Below are 16,408 nucleotides of genomic sequence, written 5' to 3'. Positions count from 1 at the left end.
CTTTATTCTTAATAACCTTTAGCCTCACATTTTCATTTTTTAAAAACAGAACTAGTTTGAACAAGGGTGTCAGACATGAAGGTCGCTTGCGAATATTTCTATTAAAGTAGCGAATATCTCTAATTATAATGAATATGAATGTTCGTATTGGCGATCTCCAGATCAAACTGTTTGACTTAGAGCGAACGCACTTCGCCATTAAATAATTAGAAAACTGTTAACGTTCACCTCGAGAGGCAATTTTCAAAATTTTAATTAAAACTTCTGTTAATTAAAAATTATTTAAAATTTTACCATTTATCAGCGATAAAATACGAAATTATTCTAATATAATTTATACAATGTGTCATTTATACATTTGAATGTATCACCAAGAAAAATCATTCTTTGAGGTAAAATTAAGATCTTGAACTTTTAGTGTCTTATTTATTGAGATGATAATTATGGAGCATTCTCTTCAGCCACATGGTTTATTTGTGTTTCAGTAAAGAAATTTTTACTCCTTTGATTTTAGCTTAGATCTTTTTAACCTTTTAACTAAATCATCATCAATGGGTAAAAGGCCGGAATGAAATATAAGGATAACAATGAAAACGTTTAGTTTCAATTCAAAAATAAAATATATTTTTAAAATATGCTAAAATGCTTTTAATTTAATTAAAAGTGGGGGGGGGGATTTGAATTCACAATTAATGTACAAATTATTTTTCTACTGTGATATTTTCGAATGAACTTTAAAATTTTAATAATTTTTATTAACCCTTTCAAGGGCTTTTTTTTTCCTAGTCATGTTGGAGTAAAAGGTTTTTAAAATTAAGATTGGCCTAGGAAAAGTAATTCATTCAACTTATTAGATCAGTTTAATCTGATTTATTAATTAATTTTTCCAATTAATAACTAAGAAATAAATCAAGACACTTCATTTTATTTGAGATAAACAGTTGAAACCTCTAACCTACAATTGAAACCTTACTGAAAAATTCGTAAGAATTTATGCCAACTTACATAACTTTGTTCAAAAATTGTTGAATTTGGTGATGAGCATACTTCCCTTGTCCCTTGAAAGGGTTAATTAAAATTTTAAAGAAATGATTCCCACTGTCCAATGTATGTAGATGCAGATTTTGGTAATTCTATTTCAAATTGTCTGGTCTCAAAAGTACCAATGCAACCAGACAAGTAATGACACACACACTTGTCCATCTTTATTATTAACTTAGACGAATGTTTGTGCATGGCGTCTATTAGATCTTCTATATATATCTTAGTGGAATATGCATCTTAGAAAATAAAAATGTGTAAAATGTTTTTTTTTTCTGAAATTTTTTAAAAATTATGAATTAAAAATAAAATGAGATTTTGAAGTGTATTCCATCATAACTTTCAAAATTATTACAGAATAAGAAGGAATTTTTGGAAATTTTTATTGAATAAGAGATATGAGAAATCATCTGAGTCATTTCAAAAATTAAAAAGAAATATTCAGTATATACATAAAACTTTATTGCTGAATGATTCTATTCCCTGTATTTAGAAATTTAATAAGCCTGATTGGTTTCAACAAAAAAGGTTTTGCATTAATTGAAGTTTATTCACTCCCGTTTTAAATTAAGGAATTACTGTCAAGGAGCTGACAGAAAATTCAAAAAATCTGCAATACAGAATGGTACAATGAGTCTGCAATAGTATGAATTATATGACTATCAAAATTTGAAATTTCAAGATGTTTTGCTGAAGAAAACATTTAATTAAAAATTTTATATTGGCTAGTAACCTCGAAGTAACACATGTGCTGATCACCAAAAGCAATAAATAATGTAAAAGTAATAAGTAAAAAAGATCAATGCAACTGTATTTGCAAAGCTTTTAAATTCAGATTTTTCTTTTTAATGATTCGTTTACCCCACGGTTTGTCGTTATCCGATTGCAAAATAGTAAGAGCTTTGATTCTAACCCGAAAAACTTGAAACCGAGATTTTTCAAAAATTGTAATTTATTTTAAAACAGTACTTAATATTCTGTAGGAACTTGATTTGCAGGTATTCAAAAAATTCCAGTTGCAAATGGTTAATTATGAGTCTAAATAATCTGTATTATTTTAGTCATTTTTCCAGGCCAAATTTGTATCTTGAATATTACAAAGAAATATTTTGACAATTATTTTTATTTGTTACAGTCATAAGGCGCATCGACCAGTTATTTCAGCATTACTGAATAACTGGCCAATTAAATATTGTACAGTATATTTAATTATAAAATTTTAATCATGCAGATAAATACTGAAAATCGATATATTTGAAAGTGAAATATTGCATGAAATTCCCTAATTACACAATTATTTTTTTTTGAATACTGAAGAAACGTATATAGTTATAGCGTAGTGTTACTTATCACAATTAATGTTTTAAACACGCATTTTAAAATATTAAAATAAATTGGCAATGCACTGAAAGGGTTTTTTTTAAAAAATTAAATCACTTGCAGGTAATGTCGAGAAATAATTTCACAGTACTACGGAATAAAATAATTTGCAAAACATATTGCAATGAAAAAAATATTAGACGAGGACTTTCATTTTATAAAAACCAGACTAGTATCAAAATAAACATGATAATAACTTATTCCTAACATAAATTTTATGTATTGTTTTATAAAATAATCGAAAAACCTCTAAAAAAACCAATCACATTTTCGCATTTTCAATCGATGTTATTGTCAATCTCTTCCTAAGCACTGAAAGAAAAATGCTCTTAGAAATCGAAAGACTAAGATAAGAAACACCTGCTACTCACAGCATGAAATTTGCTAATCACTTCCCACCTGCAGCGCTGAACTGACCGCAAAAGGGGAAAGCAATCCTTTTGACCAAACCGCGACACTTTTAAGGTTGAACCTGTTATTCCGGCGTGCCGCTTTCGGTAAGGATAGCAATCTGAAAGCCGCCGCCAGGAGGGTTAAAAGTTCGTAGTAAGTGTGGGAATAAAAGATAAAAATATCTAAAAAAAATGTAAAAAAAAGAAAAGAAAAATATATTTAAAAAGTTCTAAGTTTCGAGACTCGAACTGAAGACCGGCAAAACTAGATGGCTCGTGCTGCCGATCTGGCCACGAAGCTTCGTACCCGCAGCGCGTCTGAATGGTCTAAGACTCTCATTATGATTATCCTCTAAAAGTTTTAACGTGGTGTCATTCTGGTCTAAAAGCACAATGTTTTGAATAGGAATGAATTCTGCGCATGTGCATGAACTCGACTCCTAAAATTTCTCTTGAATATAGAAATATTTTGACATAAAATTTTATTTTACTAGTATAAGGTTTTTAAAAGTTCGTAGTAAGTGTGGGATTAAAGGATAAAGATATCTAAAAAAAATGTAAAAAAAAGAAAAGAAAAATATATTTAAAAAGTTCTCAGTTTCGAGACTCGAACTGAAGACCAGCAAAACTAGATGGCTCGTGCTTCCGATCAGGCCCCGAAGCTTCGTACCCGCAGCGCGTCTGAATGGTCTAAGACTCTCATTATGATTATCCACTAAAAGTTTTAACGTGGTGTCATTCTCGTCTAAAAGCACAATGTTTTGAATAGGAATGAATTCTGCGCATGTGCGTGAACTCGACTCCTAAAATTTCTCTTGAATATACAAATATTTTGACATGAAATTTTATTTTAGTAGTATAAGATTTGGAAAAGTTCGTAGTAAGTGTGGGAATAAAGGATAAAAATATCTAAAAAAAATGAAAAGAAAAATATATTGAAAAAGTTCTCAGTTTCGAGACTTGAACTGAAGACCAGCAAAACTATATGGCTCGTGCAGCCGGTCTGGCCACGAAGCTTCGTACTCGCAGCGCGTCTGAATGGTCTAAGACTCTCATTATGATTATCCACTAAAAGTTTTAACGTGGTGTCATTCTGGTCTAAAAGCACAATGTTTTGAATAGGAATGAAGTCTGCGCATGTGCGTGAACTCGACTCCTAAAATTTCTCTTGAATATAGAAATATTTTGACATAAAATTTTATTTTAGTAGTATAAGATTTGGAAATTTCGTAGTAAGTGTGGGAATAAAGGATAAAAATATCTAAAAAATATGTAAAAAAAAAAGAAGAATATATTTAAAAAGTTCTCAGTTTCGAGACTCGAACTGAAGACCAGCAAAACTAGATGGCTCGTCCTGCCGATCTGGCCACGAAGCTTCGTACCCGCAGCGCGTCTGAATGGTCTAAGACTCTCATTATGATTATCCACTAAAAGTTTTAACGTGGTGTCATTCTGGTCTAAAAGCACAATGTTTTGAATAGGAATGAATTCTGCGCATGTGCGTGAACTCGACTCCTAAAATTTCTCTTGAATATAGAAATATTTTGACATAAAATTTTATTTTAGTAGTATAAGATTTGGAAAAGTTCGTAGTAAGTGTGGGATTAAAGGATAAAAATATCTAAAAAAATGTAAAAAAAAGAAAAGAAAAATATATTTAAAAAGTTCTAAGTTTCGAGACTCGAACTGAAGACCAGCAAAACTAGATGGCTCGTGCTGCCGATCTGGCCACGAAGCATCGTACCCGCAGCGCGTCTGAATGGTCTAAGACTCTCATTATGATTATCCACTAAAAGTTTTAACGTGGTGTCATTCTGGTCTAAAAGCACAATGTTTTGAATAGGAATGAATTCTGCGCATGTGCATGAACTCGACTCCTAAAATTTCTCTTGAATATAGAAATATTTTGACATAAAATTTTATTTTACTAGTATTAGATTTGGGAAAGTTCGTAGTAAGTGTGGGAATAAAGGATAAAAATATATAAAAAAAAATGTTAAAAAAAGGAAAGAAAAATATATTTAAAAAGTTCTTAGTTTCGAGACTCGAACTGAAGACCAGCAAAACTAGATGGCTCGTGCTGCCGATTTGGCCACGAAGCTTCGTACCCGTAGCACGTCTGAATGGTCTAAGACTCTCATTATGATTATCCACTAAAAGTTTTAACGTGGTGTCATTCTGGTCTAAAAGCACAATGTTTTGAATAGGAATGAATTCTGCGCATGTGCGTGAACTCGACTCTTAAAATTTCTCTTGAACATAGAAATATTTTGACATAAAATTTTATTTTAGTAGTATAAGATTTGGAAAAGTTCGTAGTAAGTGTGGGAATAAAGGATAAAAATATCTAAAAAAAATGAAAAGAAAAATATATTGAAAAAGTTCTCAGTTTCGAGACTCGAACTGAAGACCAGCAAAACTAGGTGGCTTGTGCTGCCGATCTGGCCACGAAGCTTCGTACTCGCAGCGCGTCTGAATGGTCTAAGACTCTCATTATGATTATCCACTAAAAGTTTTAACGTGGTGTCATTCTGGTCTAAAAGCACAATGTTTTGAATAGGAATGAAGTCTGCGCATGTGCGTGAACTAGAATCCTAAAATTTCTCTTGAATATAGAAATATTTTGACATAAAATTTTATTTTGGTAGTATAAGGTTTTTAAAAGTTCGTAGTAAGTGTGGGAATAAAGGATAAAAATATCTAAAAAAAATGTAAAAAAAAGAAAAGAAAAATATATTTAAAAAGTTCTCAGTTTCGAGACTCGAACTGAAGACCAGCAAAACAAGATGGCTCGTGCTGCCGATCTGGCCACGAAGCTTCGTACCCGCTGCGCGTCTGAATGGTCTAAGACTCTCATTATGATTATCCACTAAAAGTTTTAACGTGGTGTCATTCTGGTCTAAAATCACAATGTTTTGAATAGGAATGAATTCTGCGCATGTGCGTGAACTCGACTTCTAAAATTTCTATTGAATATAGAAATATTTTGACATAAAATTTTATTTTAGTAGTATAAGATTTGGAAAAGTTCGTAGTAAGTGTGGGATTAAAGGATAAAGATATCTAAAAAAATGTAAAAAAAAGAAAAGAAAAATATATTTAAAAAGTTCTAAGTTTCGAGACTCGAACTGAAGACCGGCAAAACTAGATGGCTCGTGCTGCCGATCTGGCCACGAAGCTTCGTACCCGCAGCGCGTCTGAATGGTCTAAGACTCTCATTATGATTATCCACTAAAAGTTTTAACGTGGTGTCATTCTGGTCTAAAAGCACAATGTTTTGAATAGGAATGAAGTCTGCGCATGTGCGTGAACTAGAATCCTAAAATTTCTCTTGAATATAGAAATATTTTGACATAAAATTTTATTTTGGTAGTATAAGGTTTTTAAAAGTTCGTAGTAAGTGTGGGAATAAAGGATAAAAATATCTAAAAAAAATGTAAAAAAAAGAAAAGAAAAATATATTTAAAAAGTTCTCAGTTTCGAGACTCGAACTGAAGACCAGCAAAACAAGATGGCTCGTGCTGCCGATCTGGCCACGAAGCTTCGTACCCGCTGCGCGTCTGAATGGTCTAAGACTCTCATTATGATTATCCACTAAAAGTTTTAACGTGGTGTCATTCTGGTCTAAAAGCACAATGTTTTGAATAGGAATGAATTCTGCGCATGTGCGTGAACTCGACTTCTAAAATTTCTATTGAATATAGAAATATTTTGACATAAAATTTTATTTTAGTAGTATAAGATTTGGAAAAGTTCGTAGTAAGTGTGGGATTAAAGGATAAAGATATCTAAAAAAATGTAAAAAAAAGAAAAGAAAAATATATTTAAAAAGTTCTAAGTTTCGAGACTCGAACTGAAGACCGGCAAAACTAGATGGCTCGTGCTGCCGATCTGGCCACGAAGCTTCGTACCCGCAGCGCGTCTGAATGGTCTAAGACTCTCATTATGATTATCCACTAAAAGTTTTAACGTGGTGTCATTCTGGTCTAAAAGCACAATGTTTTGAATAGGAATGAATTCTGCGCATGTGCATGAACTCGACTCCTAAAATTTCTCTTGAATATAGAAATATTTTGACATAAAATTTTATTTTACTAGTATAAGATTTGGGAAAGTTCGTAGTAAGTGTGGGATTAAAGGATAAAGATATCTAAAAAAAATGTAAAAAAAAGAAAAGAAAAATATATTGAAAATGTTCTCAGTTTCGAGACTCGAACTGAAGACCAGCAAAACTAGATTTCTCGTGCTGCCGATCTGGCCACGAAGCTTCCTACTCGCAGCGCGTCTGAATTGTCTAAGACTCTCATTATGATTATCCACTAAAAGTTTTAACGTGGTGTCATTCTGGTCTAAAAGCACAATGTTTGAATAGGAATGAATTCTGCGCATGTGCGTGAACTCAACTCCTAAAATTTCTCTTGAATATAGAAATATTTTGACATAAAATTTTATTTTACTAGTATAAGGTTTTTAAAAGTTCGTAGTAAGTGTGGGAATAAAGGATAAAAATATCTAAAAAAATGTAAAAAAAAAGAAAAATATATTGAAAAAGTTCTCAGTTTCGAGACTCGAACTGGAGACCAGCAAAACTACATGGCTCGTGCTGCCGATCTGGCCACGAAGCTTCGTACCCGCAGCGCGTCTGAATGGTCTAAGACTCTCATTATGATTATCCACTAAAAGTTTTAACGTGGTGTCATTCTGGTCTAAAAGCACAATGTTTTGAATAGGAATGAATTCTGCGCATGTGCGTGAACTCGACTCCTAACATTTATCTTGAATATAAAAATATTTTGACATAAAATTTTATTTTACTAGTATAAGATTTGGAAAAGTTCGTAGTAAGTGTGGGAATAAAGGATAAAAATATATAAAAAAAAATGTAAAAAAAAAAAAGAAAAATATATTGAAAAAGTTCTCAGTTTCGAGACTCGAACTGGAGACCAGCAAAACTAGATGGCTCGTGCTGCCGATCTGGCCACGAAGCTTCGTACACGCAGCGCGTCTGAATGGTCTAAGACTCTCATTATGATTATCCACTAAAAGTTTTAACGTGGTGTCATTCTGGTCTAAAAGCACAATGTTTTGAATAGGACTGAATTCTGCGCATCTGCATGAACTCGACTCCTAAAATTTCTCTTGAATATAGAAATATTTTGACATAAAATTTTATTTTAGTAGTATAAGATTTTGAAAAGTTCGTAGTAAGTGTGGGAATAAAGGATAAAAATATCTAAAAAAAATGTTAAAAAAAAGAAAAGAAAAATATATTTAAAAAGTTCTCAGTTTCAAAACTCGAACTGAAGACCAGCAAAACTAGATGGCTCGTGCTGCCGATCTGGCCACGAAGCTTCGTACCCGCAGCGCGTCTGAATGGTCTAAGACTCTCATTATGATTATCCATTAAAAGTTTTAACGTGGTGTCAATCTGGTCTAAAAGCACAATGTTTTGAATAGGAATGAATTCTGCGCATGTGCGTGATTAAAGGATAAAAATATCTAAAAAAAATGTAAAAAAAAGAAAAGAAAAATATATTTAAAAAGTTCTCAGTTTCGAGACTCGAACTGAAGACCAGCAAAACTATATGGCTCGTGCTGCCGGTCTGGCCACGATGCATCTTACCCGCAGCGCGTCTGAATGGTCTAAGACTCTCATTATGATTATCCACTAAAAGTTTTAACGTGGTGTCATTCTGGTCTAAAAGCACAATGTTTTGAATAGGAATGAATTCTGCGCATGTGCGTGAACTCAACTCCTAAAATTTCTCTTGAATATAGAAATATTTTGACATAAAATTTTATTTTAGTAGTATAAGATTTGGAAAAGTTTGTAGTAAGTGTGGGAATAAAGGATAAAAATATCTAAAAAAAATGTTAAAAAAAGGAAAGAAAAATATATTTAAAAAGTTCTCAGTTTCGAGACTCGAACTGAAGACCAGCAAAACTAGATGGCTCGTGCTGCCGATCTGGCCACGAAGCTTCGTACCCGCAGCACGTCTGAATGGTCTAAGACTCTCATTATGATTATCCACTAAAAGTTTTAACGTGGTGTCATTCTGGTCTAAAAGCACAATGTTTGAATAGGAATGAATTCTGCGCATGTGCGTGAACTCAACTCCTAAAATTTCTCTTGAATATAGAAATATTTTGACATAAAATTTTATTTTACTAGTATAAGGCTTTTAAAAGTTCGTAGTAAGTGTGGGAATAAAGGATAAAAATATCTAAAAAAAATGTTAAAAAAAGGAAAGAAAAATATATTTAAAAAGTTCTCAGTTTCGAGACTCGAACTGAAGACCAGCAAAACTAGATGGCTCGTGCTGCCGATCTGGCCACGAAGCTTCGTACCCGCAGCACGTCTGAATGGTCTAAGACTCTCATTATGATTATCCACTAAAAGTTTTAACGTGGTGTTTTTCTGGTCTAAAAGCACAATGTTTTGAATAGGACTGAATTCTGCGCATGTGCATGAACTCGACTCCTAAAATTTCTCTTGAATATAGAAATATTTTGACATAAAATTTTATTTTAGTAGTATAAGATTTTGAAAAGTTCATAGTAAGTGTGGGAATAAAGGATAAAAATATCTAAAAAAAATGTAAAAAAAAGAAAAGAAAAATATATTTAAAAAGTTCTCAGTTTCGAGACTCGAACTGATGACCAGCAAAAATAGATGGCTCGTGTTGCCGATCTGGCCACGAAGCTTCGTACTCGCAGCACGTCTGAATGGTCTAAGACTCTCATTATGATTATCCACTAAAAGTTTTAACGTGGTGTCATTCTGGTCTAAAAGCACAATGTTTTGAAAAGGAATGAATTCTGCGTATGTGCGTGAACTCGACTCCTAAAATTTCTCTTGAATATAGAAATGTTTTGACATAAAATTTTATTTTAGTAGTATAAGATTTGGAAAAGTTCGTAGTAAGTGTGGGAATAAAGGATAAAAATATCTAAGAAAAATGTAAAAAAAAGAAAAGAAAAATATATTTAAAAAGTTCTCAGTTTCGAGACTCGAACTGAAGACCAGCAAAACTAGATGGCTCGTGCTGCCGATCTGGCCACGAAGCTTCGTACCCGCAGCGCGTCTGAATGGTCTAAGACTCTCATTATGATTATCCACTAAAAGTTTTAACGTGGTGTCATTCTGGTCTAAAAGCACAATGTTTTGAATAGGAATGAATTCTGCGCATGTGCGTGAACTCAACTCCTAAAATTTCTCTTGAATATAGAAATATTTTGACATAAAATTTTATTTTAGTAGTATAAGATTTGGAAAAGTTTGTAGTAAGTGTGGGAATAAAGGATAAAAATATCTAAAAAAAATGTTAAAAAAAGGAAAGAAAAATATATTTAAAAAGTTCTCAGTTTCGAGACTCGAACTGAAGACCAGCAAAACTAGATGGCTCGTGCTGCCGATCTGGCCACGAAGCTTCGTACCCGCAGCACGTCTGAATGGTCTAAGACTCTCATTATGATTATCCACTAAAAGTTTTAACGTGGTGTCATTCTGGTCTAAAAGCACAATGTTTGAATAGGAATGAATTCTGCGCATGTGCGTGAACTCAACTCCTAAAATTTCTCTTGAATATAGAAATATTTTGACATAAAATTTTATTTTACTAGTATAAGGCTTTTAAAAGTTCGTAGTAAGTGTGGGAATAAAGGATAAAAATATCTAAAAAAAATGTTAAAAAAAGGAAAGAAAAATATATTTAAAAAGTTCTCAGTTTCGAGACTCGAACTGAAGACCAGCAAAACTAGATGGCTCGTGCTGCCGATCTGGCCACGAAGCTTCGTACCCGCAGCACGTCTGAATGGTCTAAGACTCTCATTATGATTATCCACTAAAAGTTTTAACGTGGTGTTTTTCTGGTCTAAAAGCACAATGTTTTGAATAGGAATGAATTCTGCGCATGTGCATGAACTCGACTCCTAAAATTTCTCTTGAATATAGAAATATTTTGACATAAAATTTTATTTTAGTAGTATAAGATTTTGAAAAGTTCGTAGTAAGTGTGGGAATAAAGGATAAAAATATCTAAAAAAATGTAAAAAAAAGAAAAGAAAAATATATATAAAAAGTTCTCAGTTTCGAGACTCGAACTGATGACCAGCAAAAATAGATGGCTCGTGTTGCCGATCTGGCCACGAAGCTTCGTATTCGCAGCACGTCTGAATGGTCTAAGACTCTCATTATGATTATCCACTAAAAGTTTTAACGTGGTGTTTTTCTGGTCTAAAAGCACAATGTTTTGAATAGGACTGAATTCTGCGCATGTGCATGAACTCGACTCCTAAAATTTCTCTTGAATATAGAAATATTTTGACATAAAATTTTATTTTAGTAGTATAAGATTTTGAAAAGTTCGTAGTAAGTGTGGGAATAAAGGATAAAAATATCTAAAAAAAATGTAAAAAAAAGAAAAGAAAAATATATTTAAAAAGTTCTCAGTTTCGAGACTCGAACTGATGACCAGCAAAAATAGATGGCTCGTGTTGCCGATCTGGCCACGAAGCTTCGTTCTCGCAGCACGTCTGAATGGTCTAAGACTCTCATTATGATTATCCACTAAAAGTTTTAACGTGGTGTCAATCTGGTCTAAAAGCACAATGTTTTGAATAGGAATGAATTCTGCGCATGTGCGTGAACTCAACTCCTAAAATTTCTCTTGAATATAGAAATATTTTGACATAAAATTTTATTTTACTAGTATAAGGCTTTTGAAAGTTCGTAGTAAGTGTGGGAATAAAGGATAAAAATATCTAAAAAAAATGTTAAAAAAAGGAAAGAAAAATATATTTAAAAAGTTCTCAGTTTCGAGACTCGAACTGAAGACCAGCAAAACTAGATGGCTCGTGCTGCCGATCTGGCCACGAAGCTTCGTACCCGCAGCACGTCTGAATGGTCTAAGACTCTCATTATGATTATCCACTAAAAGTTTTAACGTGGTGTTTTTCTGGTCTAAAAGCACAATGTTTTGAATAGGAATGAATTCTGCGCATGTGCATGAACTCGACTCCTAAAATTTCTCTTGAATATAGAAATATTTTGACATAAAATTTTATTTTAGTAGTATAAGATTTTGAAAAGTTCGTAGTAAGTGTGGGAATAAAGGATAAAAATATCTAAAAAAATGTAAAAAAAAAGAAAAGAAAAATATATATAAAAAGTTCTCAGTTTCGAGACTCGAACTGATGACCAGCAAAAATAGATGGCTCGTGTTGCCGATCTGGCCACGAAGCTTCGTACTCGCAGCACGTCTGAATGGTCTAAGACTCTCATTATGATTATCCACTAAAAGTTTTAACGTGGTGTTTTTCTGGTCTAAAAGCACAATGTTTTGAATAGGACTGAATTCTGCGCATGTGCATGAACTCGACTCCTAAAATTTCTCTTGAATATAGAAATATTTTGACATAAAATTTTATTTTAGTAGTATAAGATTTTGAAAAGTTCGTAGTAAGTGTGGGAATAAAGGATAAAAATATCTAAAAAAAATGTAAAAAAAAGAAAAGAAAAATATATTTAAAAAGTTCTCAGTTTCGAGACTCGAACTGATGACCAGCAAAAATAGATGGCTCGTGTTGCCGATCTGGCCACGAAGCTTCGTACTCGCAGCACGTCTGAATGGTCTAAGACTCTCATTATGATTATCCACTAAAAGTTTTAACGTGGTGTTTTTCTGGTCTAAAAGCACAATGTTTTGAATAGGAATGAATTCTGCGCATGTGCGTGAACTCGACTCCTAAAATTTCTCTTGAATATAGAAATATTTTGACATAAAATTTTATTTTAGTAGTAAAAGATTTGGAAAAGTTCGTAGTAAGTGTGGGATTAAAGGATAAAAATATCTAAAAAAAATGTAAAAAAAGGAAAAGTAAAATATATTTAAAAAGTTCTCAGTTTCGAGACACGAACTGAAGACCAGCAAAACTAGATGGCTCGTGCTGCCGATCTGGCCACGAAGCTTCGTACCCGCAGCGCGTCTGAATGGTCTAAGACTCTCATTATGATTATCCACTAAAAGTTTTAACGTGGTGTCAATCTGGTCTAAAAGCACAATGTTTTGAATAGGAATGAATTCTGCGCATGTGCGTGATTAAAGGATAAAAATACCTAAGAAAAATGTAAAAAAAAGAAAAGAAAAATATATTTAAAAAGTTCTCAGTTTCGAGACTCGAACTGAAGACCAGCAAAACGAGACGGCTCGTTCTGCCGATCTGGCCACGAAGCATCGTACCCGCAGCGCGTCTGAATGGTCTAAGACTCTCATTATGATTATCCACTAAAAGTTTTAACGTAGTGTCATTCTGGTCTAAAAGCACAATGTTTTGAATAGGAATGAATTCTGCGCATGTGCGTGAACTCGACTCCTAAAATTTCTCTTGAATATAGAAATATTTTGACATAAAATTTTATTTTAGTAGTATAAGATTTGGAAAAGTTCGTAGTAAGTGTGGGAATAAAGGATAAAAATATCTTAAAAAAATGTAAAAAAAAGAAAAGAAAAATATATTTAAAAAGTTCTCAGTTTCGAGACTCGAACTGAAGACCAGCAAAACTAGATGGCTCGTGCTGCCGATCTGGCCACGAAGCTTCGTACCCGCAGCGTGTCTGAATGGTCTAAGACTCTCATTATGATTATCCACTAAAAGTTTTAACGTGGTGCCATTCTGGTCTAAAAGCACAATGTTTTGAATAGGAATGAATTCTGCGCATGTGCGTGAACTCGACTCCTAAAATTTCTCTTGAATATAGAAATATTTTGACATAAAATTTTATTTTAGTAGTATAAGATTTGGAAAAGTTCGTAGTAAGTGTGGGAATAAAGGATAAAAATATCTAAAAAAAATGTAAAAAAAAGAAAAGAAAAATATATTTAAAAAGTTCTCAGTTTCGAGACTCGAACTGAAGACCAGCAAAACTAGATGGCTCGTGCTGCCGATCTGGCCACGAAGCTTCGTACCCGCAGCACGTCTGAATGGTCTAAGACTCTCATTATGATTATCCACTAAAAGTTTTAACGTGGTGTTTTTCTGGTCTAAAAGCACAATGTTTTGAATAGGAATGAATTCTGCGCATGTGCATGAACTCGACTCCTAAAATTTCTCTTGAATATAGAAATATTTTGACATAAAATTTTATTTTAGTAGTATAAGATTTTGAAAAGTTCGTAGTAAGTGTGGGAATAAAGGATAAAAATATCTAAAAAAATGTAAAAAAAAGAAAAGAAAAATATATATAAAAAGTTCTCAGTTTCGAGACTCGAACTGATGACCAGCAAAAATAGATGGCTCGTGTTGCCGATCTGGCCACGAAGCTTCGTACTCGCAGCACGTCTGAATGGTCTAAGACTCTCATTATGATTATCCACTAAAAGTTTTAACGTGGTGTTTTTCTGGTCTAAAAGCACAATGTTTTGAATAGGACTGAATTCTGCGCATGTGCATGAACTCGACTCCTAAAATTTCTCTTGAATATAGAAATATTTTGACATAAAATTTTATTTTAGTAGTATAAGATTTTGAAAAGTTCGTAGTAAGTGTGGGAATAAAGGATAAAAATATCTAAAAAAAATGTAAAAAAAAGAAAAGAAAAATATATTTAAAAAGTTCTCAGTTTCGAGACTCGAACTGATGACCAGCAAAAATAGATGGCTCGTGTTGCCGATCTGGCCACGAAGCTTCGTACTCGCAGCACGTCTGAATGGTCTAAGACTCTCATTATGATTATCCACTAAAAGTTTTAACGTGGTGTTTTTCTGGTCTAAAAGCACAATGTTTTGAATAGGAATGAATTCTGCGCATGTGCGTGAACTCGACTCCTAAAATTTCTCTTGAATATAGAAATATTTTGACATAAAATTTTATTTTAGTAGTAAAAGATTTGGAAAAGTTCGTAGTAAGTGTGGGATTAAAGGATAAAAATATCTAAAAAAAATGTAAAAAAAGGAAAAGTAAAATATATTTAAAAAGTTCTCAGTTTCGAGACACGAACTGAAGACCAGCAAAACTAGATGGCTCGTGCTGCCGATCTGGCCACGAAGCTTCGTACCCGCAGCGCGTCTGAATGGTCTAAGACTCTCATTATGATTATCCACTAAAAGTTTTAACGTGGTGTCAATCTGGTCTAAAAGCACAATGTTTTGAATAGGAATGAATTCTGCGCATGTGCGTGATTAAAGGATAAAAATACCTAAGAAAAATGTAAAAAAAAGAAAAGAAAAATATATTTAAAAAGTTCTCAGTTTCGAGACTCGAACTGAAGACCAGCAAAACTAGATGGCTCGTGCTGCCGATCTGGCCACGAAGCTTCGTACCCTTAGCGCGTCTGAATGGTCTAAGACTCTCATTATGATTATCCCCTAAAAGTTTTAACGTGGTGTCATTCTGGTCTAAAAGCACAATGTTTTGAATAGGAATGAATTCTGCGCATGTGCGTGAACTCGACTCCTAAAATTTCTCTTGAATATAGAAATATTTTGACATAAAATTTTATTTTAGTAGTATAAGATTTTGAAAAGTTCGTAGTAAGTGTGGGAATAAAGGATAAAAATATCTAAAAAAAATGTAAAAAAAAGAAAAGAAAAATATATTTAAAAAGTTCTCAGTTTCGAGACTCGAACTGATGACCAGCAAAAATAGATGGCTCGTGTTGCCGATCTGGCCACGAAGCTTCGTACTCGCAGCACGTCTGAATGGTCTAAGACTCTCATTATGATTATCCACTAAAAGTTTTAACGTGGTGTCATTCTGGTCTAAAAGCACAATGTTTTGAAAAGGAATGAATTCTGCGTATGTGCGTGAACTCGACTCCTAAATTTTCTCTTGAATATAGAAATGTTTTGACATAAAATTTTATTTTAGTAGTATAAGATTTGGAAAAGTTCGTAGTAAGTGTGGGAATAAAGGATAAAAATATCTAAGAAAAATGTAAAAAAAAGAAAAGAAAAATATATTTAAAAAGTTCTCAGTTTCGAGACTCGAACTGAAGACCAGCAAAACTAGATGGCTCGTGCTGCCGATCTGGCCACGAAGCTTCGTACCCGCAGCGCGTCTGAATGGTCTAAGACTCTCATTATGATTATCCACTAAAAGTTTTAACGTGGTGTCATTCTGGTCTAAAAGCACAATGTTTTGAATAGGAATGAATTCTGCGCATGTGCGTGAACTCAACTCCTAAAATTTCTCTTGAATATAGAAATATTTTGACATAAAATTTTATTTTACTAGTATAAGGCTTTTAAAAGTTCGTAGTAAGTGTGGGAATAAAGGATAAAAATATCTAAAAAAAATGTTAAAAAAAGGAAAGAAAAATATATTTAAAAAGTTCTCAGTTTCGAGACTCGAACTGAAGACCAGCAAAACTAGATGGCTCGTGCTGCCGATCTGGCCACGAAGCTTCGTACCCGCAGCACGTCTGAATGGTCTAAGACTCTCATTATGATTATCCACTAAAAGTTTTAACGTGGTGTTTTTCTGGTCTAAAAGCACAATGTTTTGAATAGGAATGAATTCTGCGCATGTGCATGAACTCGACTCCTAAAATTTCTCTTGAATATAGAAATATTTTGACATAAAATTTTATTTTAGTA

The sequence above is a fragment of the Argiope bruennichi genome, chromosome X2 (assembly GCF_947563725.1).
Source record: "Argiope bruennichi chromosome X2, qqArgBrue1.1, whole genome shotgun sequence".
In the NCBI taxonomy this organism is placed as follows: Eukaryota; Metazoa; Arthropoda; class Arachnida; order Araneae; family Araneidae; genus Argiope; species Argiope bruennichi.
Note: the sequence above shows the minus strand (reverse complement) of the source record.